Source organism: Grammomys surdaster, unplaced genomic scaffold (genome assembly GCF_004785775.1).
Source record: "Grammomys surdaster isolate TR1022 unplaced genomic scaffold, NIH_TR_1.0 255, whole genome shotgun sequence".
Lineage (NCBI taxonomy): Eukaryota > Metazoa > Chordata > Mammalia > Rodentia > Muridae > Grammomys > Grammomys surdaster.
The window spans coordinates 733,688-742,605 of NW_021604696.1; positions in this window are offsets into that span (position 1 = coordinate 733,688).

The following is an 8,918-nucleotide window of genomic DNA, read 5'->3' on the forward strand; positions in this document are numbered from 1 at the left end:
TCTCTCTCTCTCTCTCTCTCTCTCTCTCTCTCTCTCTCTCTCTCTCTTTTATTCACAATAATTCCATTAAGATCAATTCCTATTCACTGTCTATTGCTGGGCAGGGAGTCTACAGTAAATGGGCCTTGTATGCTCAGTGAGACAGTTTGAGATAACTAATTTTTCTTTACAAATAGATATCACTTGGAGGTAGATAATGTGGTTACACACAAATAATACACAGTAAACATTGTTTCCTATAGGTCTGGGGGATTTCATTTGTCTTTTTTTTTTTTTTTTTTGAGACAGCTTCTCTGTAACAGTCTTGGCTGTAGAACATGCTTTGTAGACCAGGCTGGTTAGGGATAGGCACAGGTACCCATGTCAGACTGTCCATGTTGAAACTCTGTCTTCCTTGAACCTGTCTAGGTCTTGTGCATACTGCCACAGCTCTGTGCGTTCATATGTGCGTTAGTTCTGTGGTATCTAAAGAACAGATTGCTGTTGTCCATTCCCTCTTACTCTTACAGTCTTTCTTCTTTCTCTTCCTCATTTGAGCCTTGAGGGGAGGAGTTTGGTGAAGATATCAGTTTAGGACTGAGCGCTCCCATGTCTCCCAGTCATTGCACATTATAGAGTTGTGGGTCTCTGTGTGAGTTCCCATCTACAGCAAGTTCTGATGCCCCATAAATCCCTTTCCTTTCGCTCAGCCATCTCTCTTTTATTTATCAAAGGATGAGTATCAGTATACTTCAGATGCACAGTATTCTTAATACAGATAGAATCCATTCTAGCTCCCTATGCCATTTTGAGATTCTCGCCATCTTAGATGAGTCTGTCAGATAAGGACAGATTGTTTTGTCGGCAATATCTAAATTTCTGTTGCAATGCCATATCTTTTTATTCCTGCATTCTGGGTCATTTATACATGCTTCCAACATGAACAAGACAAGTAGTTTTTCTTTGTTTTCTATAGAATGCCTTCTTAAGTGTCTACAATATCCATCATTTTTAAATCTCATTTATCCACACTAAGTTGAACAAAATAATGGGTTTCAATATGACATTTCATATGTAATACACTTTGATCATCCTTCGTCCCCTACTATTATACCCCCCCTGCCACTTTGGATTCTGCTTCAGTTCCCTCCAGGCCTTGTTATGCATAATAGTTTAATTAATATTGTTTCATGTATACATTTATATAAATAAATAAATACAAGCTGTTGATGCCATTTAGCCTTGCTTGTTTGTATATGTTTAAGGCATATCATATGATATTGGAAAATCAATCAACGGGCCCATGCTTGGAGAACAATGATTATCCCTCTCCAACAATCCACTCATTGTGTGTAGCCTTTTAGTAGGGATGGCGCTTTGTGAGATCTCTCCTACTACCCTGACATGTCAAGTAGTGCTTTTGTTGTTCAGGTCTTGCTTATGTGATAGGAGATTTCACGAGTGTCATGTCCCCATCCTATACAGTAAACAGAATTTTTCAGAAGATATCTTGGTCTATCTGGTTCTTAAAATCATTCAGGACCCTTTTCTGAGAATTTCCATGAGCCATGACTGTGAGGGTCATTTTACAGAGGTGTTAATTGGAAAGTTGTTCTCTATATCTCTGTAATAATCTTCACATGCTTAAAAGAGGGTTCTTTGATGAAGGTTAAGAGCAATACTGATCGGTGGATATAAAAATAAGTATTTAGAATGCAGATAGTAATTATCATGGTTTAGAAAAGTTGCAGTAGTAGGTTCTCCTGTAAGTCCAATGACCTCATTGGTCATAAGATACGTGGTGTGATGAATGTTATGAGATGTTAATTTCTTCCCGCTGAGTGGGCCTTACGACCAATTAATAAGATGATAGTTTTCCCCAAAACATAAGTGCCTTGCAGGATGTCTTACTATGCTAATCGGTGCTGTGTTTCATAGACGTAGCTGCTCAGAACTATTGATTGCTTTTCTCATTTGAACCTTACATAGTACTTTTCCACTACTATGAGAGCTTGACTTCCTGAAGATGCTTCTATGTCAATTTCTCCAAGTCCTGTGTCCAAAATTGTAGTTTCCTCAGCAGTAGGAACTGACTTTGTGAAGTCTGTCTTAAAAATATGTGTTTTTCCTTTTATGCAGAAGACATTGTTCTGTCTAATTTATTGAAGGCAGAAATATATGTTATTGATATTTGCCATCAGTGTATAGCACAAAACATAGAGCACAGGAAAGATAGATATAGAATTATGATAGTTTGTATACGCTCGGCCCAGGGAGTGGCACTATTAGAAGGTGTGATCTGTTGGAGTAGATGTGTCACTGTGGGTGTGAACTTTAAGACCCTCATCCTAGCTTTCCTGGAAGCCAGTATTCTGCTAGCAGTCTTTGGGTGAAGATGTAGAACTCTCAGATCCTACTGCACCATACCTGTCTGGATGCTGCCATATTCCCACCTTGATGATACTGGACTGAACTTCTGACCCTGTAAGCCAGCCCCAATTAAATGTTGTCCTTTATAAGCCTTTATGTGCCTTTGTCATGGTATCTGTTCACAGCAGTAAAGCCCTAGTGAAAACAGAAGTGAAACTAAAGATTATAGGTAATAGCATTATAAAGGTTTTATCTACTCATTTATTCAACCATGCATTTATACAATAATTTTATAATACTGTATTTGACATCAATTTAATATGAAAAAATCATCACACATAGAAAACTTTTTGGCAGATGTAAAGGAGCAATGTGAGGGATGGATAGATAGATTCAGAGAAAGGAAAATAAGCTCTAAGTAACTAATGTGGCCAAAAAATAAGAAATCTCTCCACAATGAATAAACTTAATAGCACATATGGCCAGAAAATTAGTCAAACAATAATGATTCTGGGTTGAAAGTTCGGGACAACAGTAAGTAAACTCTTTGCCTCTTTATTCTCTTCTACAACATGCTCACCATTGTGTCCTTTCAGACATCATTCATTCACACTCCCAACAAATGACAATCGTAGAATAACAGTGTAACAATCTTTTATTTGTGTGTTTCCACCAGGTAGTACATATGAAGGAGAATAAATCATTGCTTATTAAAATGTATTTTACTGGAAAATCAACATAACCAGAGTATACAATTTAGTAATAAAATATAATAAGCAAATAGAGGAAGGATGATAATTGACATTTTGAAATAAGTACTAAGTGGCTATTCATCACAGAAATCTGGGAAATGGTGCCACTATTCATCATTAGCCGTTCTAGGAAGGTACACCAGTGGCTTCTAATTTTCCATAAAAGACAAGCTTTGCTGAAAGTCTGCTACAAGAATATAAGCAGAGGTCCAATTATCTGGCACATTTAAGGAACATACAGATTTTTAAAACTGAATATATAGGTACTAATTAAAGGCATTAACTTCTTAAAGGGTAAGAATACAGTAAATTTTCTGTGGCCTTCTATACTCCATGAAACAGAAAATAGTGAATGAAGGGGAAGGAAATGTCCTCGACTTCTTAAATATCAATGATAAAATAGATTCTATGGTGCTTTTATTCACTTTCTCAATGAGTGGAATTATTCATTCCGACATATACTACTAAATGTTGATGTTTTCTTTTTGCTTCCACAATTCATCTTTGGGGAAGATAAAGAAGTGAAACAAACCCAAATAAAATAATACTGGCAAGAAGCAAAAGTTTGAGAACTTTTTCAGTATTATTGGTGAGCCTGACCTTTTGGCATAATATAAGGAAATAAATCTGCTACTTAGTCCGTTTAATAGATAGAGTCAAGCTGAAAAGAAAAAGGACAGACTGGTCTTCAGAGCGATTCATAATGAGGATTCGATAATTTCCAAGTGCAAATATCTAGGTTTTAGGAAGTTGATCAAGTCCAGAGATGTTTATTGTTGACAGGAACATAGTCATATAAAGGACCCCAATGCCTCAGACCCCTAGGAATTTTATAGTCTTCATGTACTTGAAGTATGAGTGTTCTACTAATGCTTGATCTTCAGCTAAAACCAGTGAAGGAGATTGAACCCTATAGGAAGAACAACAATATCAACTAACCGAACCCCCTAGAGCTCCCAGAAACTAAACCGCCAACCAAAGAGTATACATGGAGGGACCCATGGTTCCGGCTGCAGATGTATCGCAGGATGACCTTGTCAGGTATCAATAGGAGGAGAGGCCCTTGGTCCTGTGAAGGCTCGATGCCCCAGTGTAGGGGAATGCTAGGGCGGTGAGGTGGGAGTTGGTGAGGAGGAGAGCACCCTCTTAGAGGCAAAGGGGAAGGAGGATTGGATGGGGACTTGCTGAGGGAAAACTGGGAAGGGGTCATACATATGAAACGAAAGTAAATACAATAATAAATAAAAAATAAAGAATCAATTATAGGTTCCTTTTCTTAGATGAGTGTAACCTGAGACTCTTCCCCTACAAAGACTCCATTTCCAGTCAGATTAGCAAAAGCTCCTTATCCTTCCTGAGCTTCCAGGCTATTGCTGATGTGTCTCTTTAGAGCACTGGCCTGCCTGAACTTAATTCTTTTATATGTATCTGTCATTTCTCATTTCCTGTTACTCCACTTAAGTCAATTGCTATACCATGATGTTTTCTGTAGTAAATAATATCTGAAAATGTACCTTATGAGAGTAAATACAACTGGAACACAAGTCTGAATTCATGGTCATATTAAATATATAGAACATTATGTGTAGTTTGTTGTGATGCACAGTTAATCTCAATCAGGGGTTTCTACTCTGCCTTAGTTTATTCAGTCCCAGGTAAACACAATTTTTAGATGTACAATAAGCCGTATGCACTAGATCTGGGTGATTATTCTCTAAGCTTTTAAAATCTACTTTTTAATAAATAACCCCAAGTTAGAACTTGCCATGTTCCATCTGGACAGTTCATAATTCCAGTTGGCCAGCCCTCATGGCCATGTATTCATGACTCACCTACCCAATAGCATCTTCTCCTCTCTCCACTTTCCTCTGCCTCCCCTTGTGGTCCTGCCTCAGACTCAAGCCTGGGAACCAAAATTCCAACCACCTTTCTTCTGCTCACCTATAGGCTCTCAGCATCTTTATTCAACCAGTATTTTTTTTCTTTTTAAATATTATTTATTTATTTTTTCTCAAATTGTAATTCATTCACACAGGGGTTATAAACACAGAAAGGCAGGATATGGGGAAGGGGATGACTCTGGAGTGTGGGTGTTCAGGGGGAATACAGATATCTTTCAGAACCGGGTATTGGCTTCAACTAGTATTTTAAATTAAGGAGAAAGGTATGAGTGAATTCTCTAGTCCCTGGGGGCTACCAGGTCCTGGGGACCAGTATTTAGCATTATAATATAGGGCAAAAAACTAAACCTCACAGTGGTGGGTATTTATATAGCAAGAACTTATAGAAGGGGAAAAAGTGTCAACTGGAGAATATATGTAATGTGGAAGCCAGATGATCTCCAGTTTCAGGTTCAGTACAGCCAGTGCTATAAATTGAGATCCTTTCTGTGTCAAAAAACAAAACAAAACAACCAAAACAAAAAGGAAGAAAACAGGAGGAGAGGGGGAAAAGGACAAAAGAAAAGATGTAAGTGAAGAAATATTGAAGAACATTGGACCAGATAGGTTAAGAATGAGACAAGAATTAATTTCAAAGCAAGATCAATCAGTTACATCAAATAGGACAGAGAAGGTTTAAAAGACAACTTTGACTTCAGTTAACACAATTTATATGTTTTTTATATCATAAGGTGAAAAATGTTGACCATGCTTTAGTAAGAAATAGAGGGTTAAGTACCACGCTTACATAGAATGAAAATAGTGGAGGAGAGGCAGGAGCATCCAAATAATTTCCTTATGGCAAAGAATCTTGAATATGTTTGGTGTTAGGATATATAACAATACAAAAGTCCTAGATTTAAGAGTACATCTTCTTGAGAGCAGCAGAGTCTGAGAGCAGATAGCAAAAGTAAAGAGGCTGTTATAAGTGAAAGGCGGTAACACTTGAGTATACTAAACCTTAGAATTTTTAAGCAATATTCAGTATAATAATGATTTGACCACTTGATTCAAATTTTACACAAGAAATGTGCTGGCTTATAAATGATAGTACTATACTATAATATGCTTTTAAGAAAGTGACAATTTTGGAACACACACACACATACACAAACTCACACCACGAGTGAACACTGGTAGTGACTAGAACAAGTTCTACGATAAAAACTTCAGGAAGGTAAAACACAAGCTAAAGATGGAAGAGCCAAGCAAAGCAGACGAGAATGTTGACTGCATTATGTTGAAATTCAATTTTGACAAACCCCTTATGAACCCCCTTACAGTGATTTCATTCTGCCTTACTCTTGTTCTTTCTCCTTCACTATTTTTTTCACAGCTTATCCCTCCTTTTCCTACAAATGATCATTTCACTATTTATGTAAGACATATATTTAATATTTGGTTTTGCTGGGGCTTTTTTGTGTGATTCTTTGAAGAGAGAAAATGTGCAGATGAGAGAGGAAATTAATGTACAAGGTTATTTATGTACAAGGTTATTAATCAAGATTTTGGAACATACAGGAAAACCTATACCAATAAGGACAATATTAGTAGTGACAAGAACTATTTCATTAATATGAAGGAGAATTTGGATCATGGAAAATATAAACAAAATATATAAACAAAATACATTGTTATATATACATATATATTACTTAAACACACATAATTTAAATTTTAGAAAATTAATATGTTAGACAAAGTTTCAGAAAACTTACAGTAATGAAAACATAAAGTGATTGTTGATCTACGTTCATGGTCACAGGCAGGTATGTTCTCTGTGCCTTGGTACAGAGAATGTATGCACTTGACCTCTTCCATATGAATGTAATCCTTCATCACATCTTAGACCATCGCCTACTATTTCCATCACCTGAGTTTAGGATTTAGCTAGTTCCTCCTGTTGGGGTGTGAACACTCTGTCTAATGCAGCAACCCTCAATTCTTTCTTTTTTATTAAGTAATCCTGGACTCCTTGGGCTGGTAGTGTGATTAAACTTCCTAGGATTCTTCTATTTCTAAAGAGTGACATCAATACTTTTACTTGATGAATTTAACTGGAAAATATTCATGTTCCTTTGAGGGAAGAGAAAATACACATGATGGTGTTGACAGTTCCATTCTGCATACCTTTGATGATAAGGACAGTCATATGCCTTGCCTAGCCACACCCAAATGAAGACCATGTTAACTTGTTAAGATAAACCCATACTTGCTATGCCTCATAAGCAAGGAGGAAGACCCTGTTATTTTAGTCCTCTTAGTTCCAACAATACTTGTTTGCACAGAGTGATTTTTGCCTCTCATAAACACATACCTTATCAAGTGTTTGAAAACATTAAGAACCGATCAGTTGTTCATAAAACCTCTGTAAGTGGCATCAAACTAAGAAGATTCATACATTATCATGTGAGTTACTGAGAATGGAGAATTTAAATTTTCCCCTTATGACTGATGCTATCCATATGTCATCAGAGTATAGAGCGTTTTTACAACTACATACAATTGTTATAAAACCTTTGGTAGGGGAAGGCTAGGGTGCTGAGGCAGGAGTGGGTGGTCTGGTAGGGGAGCACCCTCATAGAGGCAGGGGGAGGAGATAGGGGGCTTGTGGAGGGGAAACTGGTAAGGAGGATAACATTTGAAATATAAGTAAACAAAATAACCAATCAAGAAATTTTTTAAAAAAATCTTTGCTGCCCTAGCAACATTTTTAGAAGATCACTCGGATAACATCAGGAGGTTGTTTCTATCATGTCTTAGTAAACTGTCTCACTTAAAAATGAAAGAGTTGGCCTTTCTAAACAAAAAGAAATTTTGTGTGAACCCATTTTATTAAAAGTAATTAAGCTTATATTATGTATGGAATGGATACACAGAGATATGGGCATGTAACCATACTTTTGACTACTTTTTATTTTAATCAATTAATTAGTTAATTAATTAATTACTTTTTTATTTATTTTAAACTCAAAATTTTATTCCCTTCCCAGTCCACCCTCTGACTGTTCCACATCCCATACCTCCTGCCTGAGCTCCTGTCTCCACGAGGATATTCCCACCCCCATTACATCAGACCTCCAAACTCCCTGGGGACTCAAATCTCTTGAGTGTTAAGTGCATCTTCTTTGACTAAACCCAGATCTGGTAGTCCTCTGCTGTATATGTGCTGGGGGCCTCATATCAGCTGATGTATGCTGCCTGGTTGGGGGTCCGGTGTTTGAGAGATCTCAGGGATCCAGGTTAATTGAGACTGCTGATCCACCTACATGGTGGCCCTCCTCAGCTTCTTCCAGCTTTTCACTAATTCAACCACAGGGGTCATCAGCTTCTGCTCATTGGGTGCACATATCTGCATCTGATTGTTTCAGCTGCTTGTTGGGTCTTTCTGAGGGCAGTCATGATAGGTCCCTTTTTGTGAGCGCTCCATAGCCTCAGTAATAATGTCAGACCTTGGGACCTTCCCTTTAGCTGGATCCCACTACGGGCCTGTTGCTCAAACTTCTTTTCCTCAGGCTCCTCTCCATTTCCATCCCTGCAGTTCTTTCAGACAGGAACAATTATGGGTTTATTGGGTTTTTCTTACTACCCTTCTCCAGCTTTATACCTTCCAACCCCCCAAAAGTATGTAGAACAGAGAGAAGGCTTAAAGAGGGAAGGAAATGCTGATACCTTTAGATTACTTCCTGCTGACTAGGGTCATCAAGTTCCTTGGTGAAAGTTTGTTCTTTGTTGTTAGGATGTCTGATTTCTTCTTCTTGTCTCTTTGTTCACGGCACTTGAAAAACCACAATAGCCACCATTTGGCTAATCAGCCCCTTCTATTGTTCTATGGTGTTTCTCTCTCTCTCTCTCTCTCTCTCTCTCTCTCTCTCTC